The sequence below is a fragment of the Enhydra lutris genome, unplaced genomic scaffold (genome assembly GCF_002288905.1).
Source record: "Enhydra lutris kenyoni isolate GAN:26980312 unplaced genomic scaffold, ASM228890v2 scaffoldscaffold18, whole genome shotgun sequence".
NCBI lineage: Eukaryota > Metazoa > Chordata > Mammalia > Carnivora > Mustelidae > Enhydra > Enhydra lutris.
In genome coordinates, this window is record NW_019154102.1 from 23,537,324 (window position 1) to 23,551,557 (window position 14,234).

The following is a 14,234-nucleotide window of genomic DNA, read 5'->3' on the forward strand; positions in this document are numbered from 1 at the left end:
TTTAGTCAAGTTGTCAAGGCTGACATCACCGGTAACGCATGTCAATACAATGTTCTCTTTGATGTGATACCCCTCTTTACAGTGTATTATAGGAAAGGAAACCTTTAGTCCTTTAGGTCAGGACTAAATGCATTAGGTTTATACTATTCAGACTAATTTTAAGACTATCATTAATTCAGTTTTACATTTTGAATCCTTTAAAATACAGCTAAACAGAATTACCCTGCGTGTTTCACGGTCTACCTGATAGTTGAGAAGGCAGCATATCGTAGTGAAGAGCCTGGGCTCGTAAAGAAGGAAGGGAAAAAAAGGTATATTCAGCATCCACGTGTGGTGGTCACGGCAGTGAGGGACTTCTGTATGTTATCTCATTTAATGCTCATGATAACCCTATGAGGTAGGTTTTTTACTCTCTGGGAAACCAAGACACTGATATTGCTACTTTGTCAGCAGACAGTATGGTCTCATGTAATGCTGGGTTTGGGGGGTTTTTTTGGCCTTTTTTTTTTTTTTTTTTAGATTTATTTATTTATTTTTTTGAGGGGGGGAAGGGTCAGGGGAGAGGGAGAGAAAATCTCAAGCAGGCTCCCTGCTGAGTGTGGAGCATGACAAGGGCTTAATCTCACACCCTGAGATCATGACCTGAGCCGAAACCAAGAGTCAGATGCTCAACCAACTGAGCCATCCAGGTGCCCCCACACATACTGCTGTTTGTAAGCAACAGAATAGGCATTCTAGTGCAGTCTCTTTAAAGCAAGAGGTCATTCACTGCATGGTAGTGTCTCCCCAAATCTTGAACCCTGCTTTCAGCTCCTCTATCAGCTATTCTCCTGGACAAGTCATTTAATATCTTTGGTACTCATATGTGGATAATGGTGGGAGGAAAGGCTTGAAAAGCTGCTGGAAAGCCCCTGATAGCTCTAAAACTTAGTGATTTAGATTGGATTGGGCCTGAAAAACAGGGTCAGTCTCTGCTTTCAGTATTATAATACTGAATTGGAGTTGAATTCCTCGAATGAGAAGAAAATAATAGGTGACTATAAATATAAACTAATAATAATGCCATTTTCTAGAACGTACTAAATGCCATCTGTTATAGTGGATGTGGATATCATTTTATACTTAATATAAACATCAGGATTTTAAAATCTTAATACTGAGAAATTTAATGTTTGGCCCAGTACGAGTGCTTGGCTATTATTAAGTGTTAAGAGGTGGCATTTGAATCTAGGTTTGTCTGACTCTAGAGTCCATAGTAATTCAAAGGGTACCTGGGTGGCTTAGTTGGTTAAGCATCTCCCTTCAGCTTTGGTCATGACCCTGGAGTCCCAGAATGGAGCCCCACATTGGCCTTCCCCCTCAGCAGGGAGTCTGCTTCTTTCTCTGACCCTCTGCCCTCTTGTGCTCTCTCTCAAATAAATAAAATCTTTAGAAAAAACAACAGTAATTCAAACTACACACACACACACACTCTAATCTGTATACATATGTGTGTATATATATGAATAAAATGTGTAAGGATGTGTGTATTGTTTTAAAACTTCTTAATTTTGAGATTAAGTTTACAGAGGTGTTAAAAAATAGGAAGATTTCTTGTATTATGTATTGCTGTGTAACATATTACTCTAAAATGTAATAAACAATATTAATATGGGTTTCTATGAGTCAGAGATCTGGGTGAGGCTTAGCTGGGTGCTTTGGGCCCAGGGTCTCTTACAAGGTTGCAAACAAGGTATTGCCTGCAGTTGTAGTCCCATATCAAGGCTTGATTGAGAGGATATGCTTCCAGGCTTGTTCACATGGCTATTGGCCAGAGACATCATTCCCTTCCTTCCATATGGCAGCACAAATATGACAGCCAGATGTTCCTCAGAGTGAACATGTGAGAGAACAAGGAAGGATACCCAACACAAACGTCATAGTCTTTGCAACCTAACTTTCTATGTGAATCTCACCACTTCTGCCACTTTCTCTTTAGTAGAAATGAATCACTATTTCCTCAAGGATTCGGGGTTACACAAGGGTGTAAATACCAGGACTCAGAGATCATTGGGGAATATCTTAGAGGTTGCCAATATATCCTTTACCAAAGATTCCTCTATGTTAACATCTTGCCATAACATCATAACCATAAAATATTTAACCAAAACTAAGAAACTATCCTTCATATAAAATTATACCTAAAATATAAACTGATTTGGATTTGGATTTCACCTGATTTTTCCACAATCGAACATTTTTTGCTTCAGATCCAATCCAAGATCCCACCAAGATTCCACCTTGTGTTACAGTTGTCATGTCTACTTTCTTTCTCCAATCTGTGGCTGTCCTTGTTTTTATGACATTGACACTGAAGAGAAGTGATTACTTATTTTGGAGAAAGTTTTTACTTAGTTTTACCTGATGTCTGAGGAGTATATTGAGATTATGCTTTTTCTTTTTTTTAAGATTTTTTAATTATTAACATATAATGTATTATTTCAGGAGTACAGGCCTGTGATTCATCAGTCTTAACATTATTCACAGCACTTTCAGTGCATCTCATTAGGGAGCAGCACAGTAAGTTGATATGCATTACTGGTGATGTTAACCTTGATCACTTGGCTGCAGTGGTGTCTACCAAGATTCTCCACTGTGCAGTTACTGTTTTTCCTTTTTAAATACTAGGTATTTGAGGGAGAAACTGGTAGACTGTGTAAACATCCTGTTTCTGCTTAAACTTTGATCACTAATTTTAGCATCCATCACTGGATCTTGCCTGTAGCAATTATTACTCTGGTATTCTAATGGAGTTTTTATATTTCTTTCATTCCTATTAAGTGGAATTTTTCTATAAGCAAGAGCTATTGTTCCTTCTCCATTTATTTATTCCTTTATTAATGTACATCAGTATGGATTCCAGGGCATTTATTTCATTCTTTGGATTGTAAGCAATACTACTCAAATTAATCCAGTTTTAGCTATTGAGAACACTTTCATGTTGGCTGTTGTACCCTGCACTAGCCCCTCCGCCGCCCCCATCAACCATTTCTCCCAAGAACTCTTGTTTCCTGTTCCCTCCTCCCTCCATCCTTCCTCCCTCCTTCCTTCCTTCCTTTACCTTTCCTTTCTTTTTTCTTTCTTGAAAAAAGGATTTATTTTTTTTCTAGCTTTTTTGACACATAATTTACATAAAACATTGTGTAAGTTTACTAAGGTTTGTAGTGTGTTGATTTGATGCACGTATATTGCAAAACAGTTACCACTATACATTAGCTAATACCTCTGCCCTGTCACGTAATTGCCTTTACTTTTTGCGGTGAAAACATTTAAGGTTTTCTCTTTTAACAACTTCCAAGTGTATGGTATTATTGTTAGCTATCATTACAATGCTGTGCATATAGATCTCCAGAACATCTTCATCTAGTTGGAAGTTCATACCCTTTGACCACAATCTCCCCATTTCTCTCACTCTCCAGTCCCTGATCACTACCTTTCTACTCTTCTACTCTCTGTTTCCATGAGTTTGGCTGTTCTGGATTCCACATATATATCATACAGTTTCTGTCTTTCTCTGTCTGACTTTTTCACTTAGCATAGTGCCTTTAAGGTCCATCTGTGTTGTTGCAAGTGCAGGATTTCCTTCTTTTTAATGACTGAATAATATAATACTATATATAATAAATATATTATATATATAGATACATATAAATAGCACATCTTTATCCCTTCATATATTGATGGACACTTGGGTTGTTTCCAGATCTTGGCTATTATGAATTAATGACATAGGAGTGTAGATCTCTCTTCAATATCCTGTTTTCATTTCATTTGAATATATACCCACAAATGAGATTGCTGGCTCATATGGCAATTCTGTTTTTAAGTTTTTGAAGACTCTCCATACTGTTTTCCATAGTGGCTGTATCAGTTACATTCCCACCAACCAGTAGTGCACAAGGGTTACCTTCACTCTGTATCCTCACCAACATTTATCTCTTGGCTTTTTTCTTTTAAGATTTTATTTATTTATTTGAGAGAGAGCACAAGCTGTGGGGAAGGGTGGAGGGAGAGGGAGAAGGAGTCTCCCCACAGAGCAGGGAGCCCTATGTGGCGCTCAGTCCCAGGACCCTGGGATCATGACCTGAGCTGAAGGCACGCTTAACCGACTGAGCCACCCAGGGGCCCCTTTCGCTTTTCTTTTTGATAATGGCCATTCTAACAGGTGTCAGGGAATAGCTCATGGTTTTCATGGAGCTAGAGGGTTCTGTTTTCCTGATGGATAGTGATGTTGAGCACCTTTTCATGTATCTGTTGGCCATTTGTGTGCCTTCTTTGGAAAAACGTCTGTTCAATTCCTCTGCCCAGTTTCATTTTTTATAAATTTTTATTTGAATTCCAGTTAGTTAACATACAGTGCGGTATCAGTATCAGGTGTACAAAATAGTGATTCAGCACCTCTGTACAACACCTGGTGCTCATCACAACAGGTGCACTTACCAATTTCCCTAACGTACCCAACCCATTGCCTCCAACCACCTCCCTACTGGCAACCGTCAGTTTGTTCTCTATAGTTAAAAGTCTGCTTCTTGGTTTGCCTCTCTCACATCCCCCCACCCTTTGCTTATTTGTTTTGTTTCTGAAATTCCACATGAGTGAGATCATATGGTATCTGTCTCTGACTAACTTAAGTATAATACTCTCTAGCTCCATCCATGTTATTGCAAATGTCAAGATTTCATTCTTTTTATGCTGAGTAATACTCTATAATATGTATATATACACCACATATTCTTTATCCATTCATCAATTGATGGACACTTAGGCTGTTTTCGTAATTTGCTATTGTAGATAATGCTACTATAAACATCAGGGTGCATGTATCCCTTTGAATTATTGTTTTTATATTTTGGGGATAAATACCCAGTAATACAATTGCTAGATGGTAGGGTAGTTCTATTTTTCACTTTTTGAGGAACCTCCATATGGTTTTCCACAGTGGCTGCACTAGTTTGCATTCTTACCAACAGTGCAAGAGGTTTCCCCTTTCTCAACATCCTCGGCAACATCTCTTGTTTCTTCTGTTGTTGGCTTTAGCCATTCTGACAAGTGTGAGGTGATCTCTCATAGTTTTGACTTGCATTTCTCTGATAATCAGTGATGTTGAGCACCTTTTCGTGTCTGTTGGCCATCCATAGGTCGTCTTTGGAAAAATGTCTGTTCATATCTCTAGCCCATTGTTTAATTGGGTTATTCATTTTGGGGGTGTCAACTTGTTTGTTTCTTTGTTATCGAGTTTGTGTGAGTTCTTTATATATTTTGGATATTAATCCCATATCAGATACATGGTTTGCAAATATTTTCTTCCATTCTGTAAGTTGCCTTTTTATTTTGTTGATTATCTCTTTTGATGTACAGAAGATTTTTTGTTGACACAGTCCCACTTACTGAGTTTTGTTTTTGTTGCTTGTGCATTTGGTGTCACATTAAAAAAGTCATTGCCAAGATAAATGTCAAGGAGTTTTTCCCATATGTTTTTCTCTAGTACTAATTTTCAGGTTTTATGTTTAACTCTTAACCCCATTTCAAGTTAACTTTTGTGAGTGGTATAAGATATGGGTCCAGTTTCATTTTTCTGCACATGGTTATTCAGTTTTTTTCAGGACTTTTCCTCATTGAGTATTCTTGGATCCCTTGTCAAATATTACTTGACTGTATGTGCAGGGAAGTATTTCTGTGCTATCTATTCGGTTCATTTGTCTGTGTTTCTGTTTTGATGCTAGTACCATACTGTTTTGATTACTGTAACTTTGTAGTGTAGTTTAAAATCTTGAAGTGTGATGCCTCCAGTTTTGTTCTTATTCAAAATTTCTTTGGCTGTTTGGGGTCTTTTATGGCCCCATACAAATATTTTTTTTAATTTAATTTAATTTTTTTCAGTGTTCCAAAATTCATTATTTATGCACCACACCTAGTGCTCCATGCATTATGTGCCCTCTATAATACCCACCACCAGGCTCACTCAACCGCCCCCCACTTCCCTCCCCTCCCAAACCCTCAGTTTGTTTCTCAGAGTCCACAGTGTCTTATGGTTTGTCTCCCCCTCCAATTTCCCCCAGCTCACTTCTCTCCATCTCCTAATGTCTTCCGTGTTATTCCTTATGCTCCACAAGTAAGTGAAACCATATGATACTTGACTCTGTCTGCTTGACTTATTTCACTAAGCATATCTCCTCCAGTCCCGTCCATGTTGATAGAAAAGTTAGGATTCATCCTTTCTGATGGAGGCATAATACTCCATTGTATATATGTACCATATCTTCTTTACCCATTCGTCCATTTAAGGGCATCTTGGTTCTTTCCATAGTTTGGTGACTGTGGTCATTGCTGCTATGGACATTGGGGTACAGATGGCCCTTCTTTTCACTACATCTGTATCTTTGGGGTAAATGCCCAGCAGTGCAATTGCAGGGTTTTAGGGTAGCTCTAATTTTTTTTTTTTTTTTTTTTTTTGAGGAATCTCCACACTGTTTTCCAAAGTGGTTGCACCAACTTGCATTCCCACCAACAGAGTAAGAGGGTTCCCCTTTCTCCACATCCTCTCCAACACTTGTTGTTTACTGTCTTGTTAATTTTGGCCATTCTAACTGGTGTAAGGTAGAAGCTCAATGTGGTTTTGATTTGAATCTCCCTGATGGCTAATGATGATGAACATTTTTTCATGTGTTTGTCAGCCATTTGTATGTCTACTTTGGAGAAGTGTCTGTTCATGTCTTCTGCCCATTTTTTGATGTGATTATCTATTTTGTGTGTGTGAAGTTTGAGGAGCTCTTTATAGATCTTGGATATCAGCACTTTGTCTTTAGTGTCATTTGCAAATATCTTCTCCCATTCCGTGGGTTGCCTCTTTGCTTTGTTGACTGTTTCCTTTGGTGTGCAGAAGCTTTTTATCTTGATGAAGTCCCAAAAGTTCATTTTCACTTTTGTTTCCTTTGCCGTTGGAGACATATCTTCAAAGAAGTTGCTGTGGCTGACATCAAAGAGGTTACTGCCTATGTTCTCCTCTAGGATTTTGATAGATTCCTGTCTCATGTTAAGGTCTTTTATCCGTTTCGAGTTTATCTTTGTGTATGGTGTAAGAGAATGGGCTTCATATAAATTTAAGAATTTTTTTTCTCTTTGTGTGAAAAATGTTAGCGAGTGTTGATGGGGGGGTTGCATTGACTCTGTCAAAGGCTTTGGGTAGTGTGGACATTTTAACAATATTAATTCTTGTGCACGAACATAGGGCATCTTTCCATTTTTTTTCTGTGTGCCTCAGTTTCTTTTATCAAAGTCTTGCAGTTTTCAGGGTACAGATCTTTCACGTCATTGATGTTTAACTTTGTTCCTAGGTATTTTATTGTTTTTGATACTAGTATAAATCTGGGTTGTTTTTTTTTTTCAGATATCTTATTGTTAGTGTATAGAAACACTAATCATTGGTGAAATATTTAAGATTTTCCATATATAAGATTATATCATTTATGAAAATATACAGTCTTACTACTTCTCTGATTTGGATGCCTTTTATTTCTTTTTCTTTGCTGGTTGCTCTAGCTAGGACTATGTTAATAAGAATGGTGAGAATGGTCACTTTTATCTTGTTCTTGACATTAAAGGGAATGCTTTTACCAGGCACCACTGAGGTTGATATAAGCTGAGGGTTTGTCATATATGACGTTTATTATGTTGAGGTACCCAATTTGTTGACAGATTTTTATCATGAGTGAATGTTGTGTTTTGTCAAATGCCTTTCTTGATATTTGTCTTTCACTCTATTAATGTTGTATATCACATTTTTTTACTTGCTTATGTTGAACTGTCCTTGCCTCCCAGGGATAAATCCAAACTGATCATCGTGTAGGATTCTGTAAATGTACTGTTGAATTTGATTTGCTAATATTTTATTGGGGTTTTTATGTCTGTATTCAGGGATAGTGGTTTGTAGTTTTCTAGCAATGTCCTTACCTAGTTTTGGGTCAGGGTAATGCTCACCTCATAAAATGAATTTGGAAGTGTTCCTTGCTCTCCCAATTTTTGGATGAGTTTCAGAAGGATTGGTGTTATTTCTTCTTTAAATGTTTGGTAGAATTCACCAATAAAACCTTCTGGTTCTGGACTTTTTTGTTTGTTTGTTTGGAGGTTTTTGATTACTGATTCAATCTTACTCATTATTTGTGTGTTCATGTTTCCTATTTCTTCATGATTCAGTCTTGGGAAGTTGTATGTTTCTAAGAATATATCCTTTTTTCCCCCTAGGTGCTCCAATTTGTTGGCATATAATTGTTCCTAGTAGTTTCATGATTCTGTGTGTTTCTGTGGTATCACCTGTAATGTCTTCTCTTTCATTTTTTATTTTATTCATTTGTGACTTTTCTTTTTTTCTTAGTCTGGTTAAAGATTTACAATTTTCTTTATCTTTTTGAAAAAAAAAACAGTTCTTAGTTTCATTATCTTTTCTGTTGTTTTTCTGAACTTTATTTCATTCATTTCTTCTCTGATCTTTGTTACTACCTTCCTTCTGCTAAGTTTTTTCCTTGAGGTGTAAGGGTATTTGAGACCTTTCTCTTTTCCTTTCCTTTCCTTTCCTTTCCTTTCCTTTCCTTTCCTTTCCTTTCTTCCTCTCTTCTTTTCCTCTTCCTTTCCTTTTCTTTTCAGGAGAGAGAGTGTGCATGAGCAGGAGGGAGGGGCAGAGGGAAAGGGGGAAAGAGAATCTTAAGGTCAGTTAATGGAGCTCAATCTTACGACCCTGAGATCATGAACTGAACTGAAATCAAGAGTCAGACGCTTAACTAACTGAGTTAACCAGGTGCCTCAAGACCTTTCTTTTTTCTTAATATAGGCATTCATCACCATAAACCTCCCTCTTTGAACTGCTTTTGCTTCATCCCATTGATTTTTGTATGTTGTGTTTCCATTTTCATTTGTTTCAGAATATTTTTTTGCTTTCTCTTTTGATTTTTTTCTTTAACATATTGGTTGTTCAGGACTATATTGTCTAATTTCCACGTATTTTTAAGATTTCCTGTTTTCCTGCTGGTATTAGTTACTAGTTTCATATTATAGTGGTTGGAAAAGGTACTTGGCATGATTTCAGTCCTCTTAAATCTGCTAAGACTTGTTTTGTGACCTATCATATGTCCTGTCCTGCAAAATGTTCTGTGTGTGTTTGATAAGAATGTGTGTTCAGGAGCTGTTGGATGAAATATTCTATATATGTCTGTTAAGTCCATTTGGTCTAAATTATAATTCAAGTCCAACATTTTCTCACCTAGAAGATCTATCCATTGTTGAATTGGGGTATTTAAAAACATAAAAGTGCAGGGGGCAAAATGATAGTGATTTTGTATGTGATCAAACTTGTTATTATATAAAATAGGTTGTTACAACTATAAGAAGTTTTATGTAAGCTTCATGGTAACCACAAGGCAAAAACATGGTAGATTCATGAAAAATCTGAACGGAATCAGAGCATAATCTTTTGAAAAATCAACAATTCACAAAAGGCAGCAGCAAGAGAGGAAGAAATGAACAAGGAAACGGCAAATCAGCCAGAAAACAAATAATGAGATGGCATTAATTAGTCTTTACCTATCAATAATTACTCTATGCATGGATTGAATTCTCCAATTAAAACCCATAGAGTGACTGGATGAATTAGGGGGAAAAAAAACAACAACAACACGACCCAACTATATGCTGCCTACAAGAGACTCATTAGCTTAAAGACACACAGGTTTAAAGTGAAGAAATGGAAGAATATACTCCATGCAGGTGGTGACCAAAAGAGAGCAGGAGTAGCTATATTTATACTTATATTGGACAAAATAGACATTAAGCCAAAAGCAGTAACAAGATCAAGGAAGGCCATTATGTAATAATGAAGGGGACAGTTCATCAAGATTATATAACAATTGTACACCCAACATTGGAGTATCTAAGTGGATTAAGCAATTACTAAACATATCTGAAAGGAGAAATAGATAACAATACAATAATAGCAAGGGACTTTGGTACCCTATGTTGACCAGTAGAGAATAGTATTTAGAAACAAAGATATAACACCAGATTGGCTCATTGTTACTAGGATGTCACTGCTTCTAGCAGTTAATCAAACAAAGAATTACATGTATATATATTAATTCATACATATACCTACTTCTCTACTTATTCCCATCTCTGTCAGTATGTGTGTATGTGTTTGTGTTTATCTTTATATATATAAAGTATTTTTTATTATTTATTTATTTATTTAAAAAGATTTTAGGGCACCTGGGTGGCTCAGTGGGTTAAAGCCTCTGCCTTCCGCTCAGGTCATGATCCCAGACTCCTGGGATCGAGAGCCCCGCATTGGGCTCTCTGCTCAGCGGGGAGCCTGCTTCCCTTCCTCTCTCTCTCTGCCTGCCTCTTTGCCTGCTTGTGATCTCTGTCTGTCAAATAAATAAAATCTTTAAAAAAAAAAAGATTTTATTTATTTGACAGACGGAGATTACAAGTAGGCAGAGAGGCAGGCAGGTGGGGCGGGGAAGCACCTCTGCTGAGTAGAGAGCCCAATGCGGGGCTCGATCCCAGGACCCTGAGATCATGACCTGAGCGGAAGGCAGAGACTTTAACCCACTGAGCCACCCTGACGCCCCTTTAAGTATTTTTTAAACCACTAGTCAGTATTGGTACCCTCAACTGATCTAGAACCACAGAGTTGAGTCAAGCCTCTTACCCTTATTTTTAACTTATTTCTTCAGTGGTGATACACCTGGCTCTCATTATCAACAATATATTTACCCTTGTATTTAATTAGATAGTTTCAGAATTCCTAACCCATACTCTGGTGAAAAACATTTAGTCACTGAGGTGATTAGATGCATTATATCATCTAGTCAAAACATTGCTGACGTTTCTTAGGTCATGTTCTTTTTTTTTTTTTTTCCTATACTCTTCAGTGTGATTCATTTATAATACAGTTATTATCATTTGTCACATCCTGCATTCTATCTTTGTTCTTACATCATGGTTCATTTTTAAAAATTTACATAGTTTAAAACTTACATTTTGTGGTGTACGACTCTATCAATTATGATAAATTCACCATCACAGTTCCATACAATGTTTTTCCATCAGTCTCCAAATTTCTACATGCCTTCTATTTATAGATCAATCCCTCCCTTGACACTGGTAATTCCTGGTTTGTTCTTTCCTCTGGTTTTGCCTTCTATAGTGTCATATAAATGAAATAATAAAATATGTAACAGCCTTTAGGTTTAATTTCTTTTACTTTGTAAAGCACATTTAAGATTCATCCCTCCTTTTTGTGAAGCAGATTTTTTGCTTTTTATTGCTTTATTGAAAGCAGTGATATTTTATTACTCCTTTATATTACAATTCTGTTGTATAGATTACCATAGTCTGTTTATCCATGCATTCATTCTTTGGAGTGATTACACTTCGGGGTGATTACAGTTAGAGCAATAAACCTTTGTGTGCTAGTTTTTGTTTCTGTAGGGTAAATACTCAGGAATGGGATTGCTAAGTCATGTGGTGTATGTGTGTATTTAACCTTGCAAGAACTGTTTATTTTTGCATTTCCACTAGCATTGATACGTGTTCCAGTTACTCTACATCTTTGCCAGCATGTGGTATTGTCCACATATTTTAGACATTTTTATATGTGTACAGTGATAGTTCAACATGTTTTTCATTTGTATTTCCCTAATGGATTTTCCTCACTTCATGTGACTTTTTTACCATCCTCTTTGGTGAAATGATTTTTTTTTTAAAGATTTTTATTTATTTATTTGTCAGAGAGAGAGAGAACACAAGCAGGCAGAGTGGCAGGCAGAGGCAGAGAGAGAAGCAGGCTCCCCACCAAGCAAGGAGCCCGATGTGGGACTCGATCCCAGGACCCTGGGATCATGACCTGAGCCGAAGGCAGTGGCTTAACCAACTGAGCCACCCAGGCATCCCTGGTGAAATGATTTTTAAATAGGGTTTTATTTTCTTACTGTTGAGTTCTGAGAGTTTTGGATAATGTGTTTTGGATATAAGATCTTTGGTGGATATGTTATTGGCAAATATCTTCTTCTAGTATGTGACTTATCTTTTCATCTACTCAGTGGGTCTTTCACAGAACAACGTTTTTTTAAATTTCAGTGAAGTCCAAGTTTACTCATTATTTTATGGCTCATGCAATTAGGTTGACAGTCCTTTTCTTTTAGTACTTTAAAAATAGTCTACTTCTGTCTAAATTTCATGGTTTCTGATGAGAAATCTACAGTTGTGGAATCGTTATTCCCATATAAGCTAAAACAATGTATCATTTTTCCCAGATTGCCCTTTTTTTTTGTTTTGCTTTGAGTCAATTGGTTATGATGTTTCTAGGCATGGATTTCTTTGGTGCATCATGTTTGGAGTTTGCTGAGCTTCTAAGGGTTTATAGTTTTCATCATATTTAGGGAGTTTTAGCCCTTATTTCTTCAAATATTTTTTCTTACCACATTCTTCTCTTTCTACATCTCCAAAGACACAAATGTTAAACCTTTTGGTATTATCTTGTAAGTCCCTGAAGTTCTGTTGATTTTTTTTTCCAATCTTTTTTATCCTCTGTTTAGCATAAATAATTTCTATTGATCTGTCTTGTAGTTCCCTAAGTCTTTCCTCCAACATTTCCATTCTGCTGTTGAGCTCATCCAGTGAGTATTTTATTTCAGTTATATTATTTTTTAGTTTTAAAACTTCTTCCATTTCTTCTCTTTCTCTATATCTTCTGAGACCTGTCTTTCCATTTGTTTCAAGGGTATCCACCCTTACTTGTTGGGAGGATTTTATAATAGCTTCTTTAAAGTTTTTGTCAGATAGTTCTAACATTTCTTTCATCCTAGCATTGGTGTCTGTTGATTTTCTTTTCCCATGTGAGTTGAGATTTTTCTGGTTCTTCATATGCTGAGTAGTTGTTGTTTGTATTTTGTAATATTTTGAGATAACTAGTCTCATTTAAATCCTATAGAAAATTTTGATATTTTTGTTTAACTGGGCAATCAACACATTCACATTCATATTACAAATTCTTACCTGCCTTCTGTGGGTTATAGTTCCATGTGAGTTCAGTTTTCAAAGTTTTTGCACTGCTTTTCAGATCTGACCTGTGGCCAGTCTGAGACTTGAACTATATAGTCTATCTCATACTTCTGTGCTCAAAGTATAGGTATGCTGTTTAGGTTCAGATCCACACACACAAATGGCTCAGGGATAGGCCCAGGAGTTTATAACATACGTTAAGGAGTTGCTTTTCTCTTTACAGTTTTTCTTTAAGCTCCCCTTTCCTGACTCTCAGGACAGAAAGTAGGAGCTTAATTTACTCCTCTCTCCTGTGTACTTTGTGTCAGTTGTAGGTGGCTTAGTACAGAGGGAACCAAACCTTCTCTGTTGGAAGAGGAAAGTTTTCCTTCTGTAATTTGTGTTATTGAGAATCATTTTCTTAGATATTCCAGCACCATTTTTGAAATTTTATTTCCTTTTTTAATTTAGTTAATACCTTTGTCAGAAGTCAGTTGGCTTGTTATGTGTGGGTAAAAATAATTTTACTCTATTCCTTTAATGTATCTATTTTTATAGTAATACCATGATGTCTTTTTTTTAAAACCATGATTTCTTGATTACTATAGCTTGATATTAAGTCTTGAAATCAGGTTATGTCCTCCTCCAACCTTGTTTTTATTTTCAACGTTACTTTTGCTATTATAAGTCCTTTGCATTTCAGTATAAATTTTAGAATAAGCTTCCTAATTTGTACATTAAAGCTTCTTGCGATTTTGTTTAGTATTGAATTGAATCTATAGATCATTTTATGAATGATTGATATCTTAAGAATACTGAGTCCCACACATGAACAGTTTTTCCCTCTTATTAATGTCTCTCAGTAATAAGTAATTTCCAGTGTGTAGATCTTGCACATCTTTTGTTAAACTTAATCCTAAATACTTGTGTTTTTTAATACTATTGTATATGGTGTTTCAGAATTTATATTTTCTAGTTATTTGTTGCTTGTATGTAGAAATACGCTTGTCAAGCCAATTTATATATGTCAACAAGTTACTTTTCACTTTTATTTTTTACTTGTTGGATCAGAGCTTCCTATGGGGTAATTGAGGGCAATGGATACTAAGACCACAGAGAATTTAAGTAAGCTAATATTTCCAGTGGTTAAGTTGAGGCATACC

General features: G+C 36.3%; 1 protein-coding gene across 1 annotated transcript in view; it reads left to right on the forward strand.

Annotated features, from left to right (window-relative positions):
* The window catches only part of LOC111148005 (ALMS1, centrosome and basal body associated protein), a 217,390-nt gene that overhangs the window by 104,099 nt on the left and 99,057 nt on the right, over positions 1 to 14,234 (forward strand).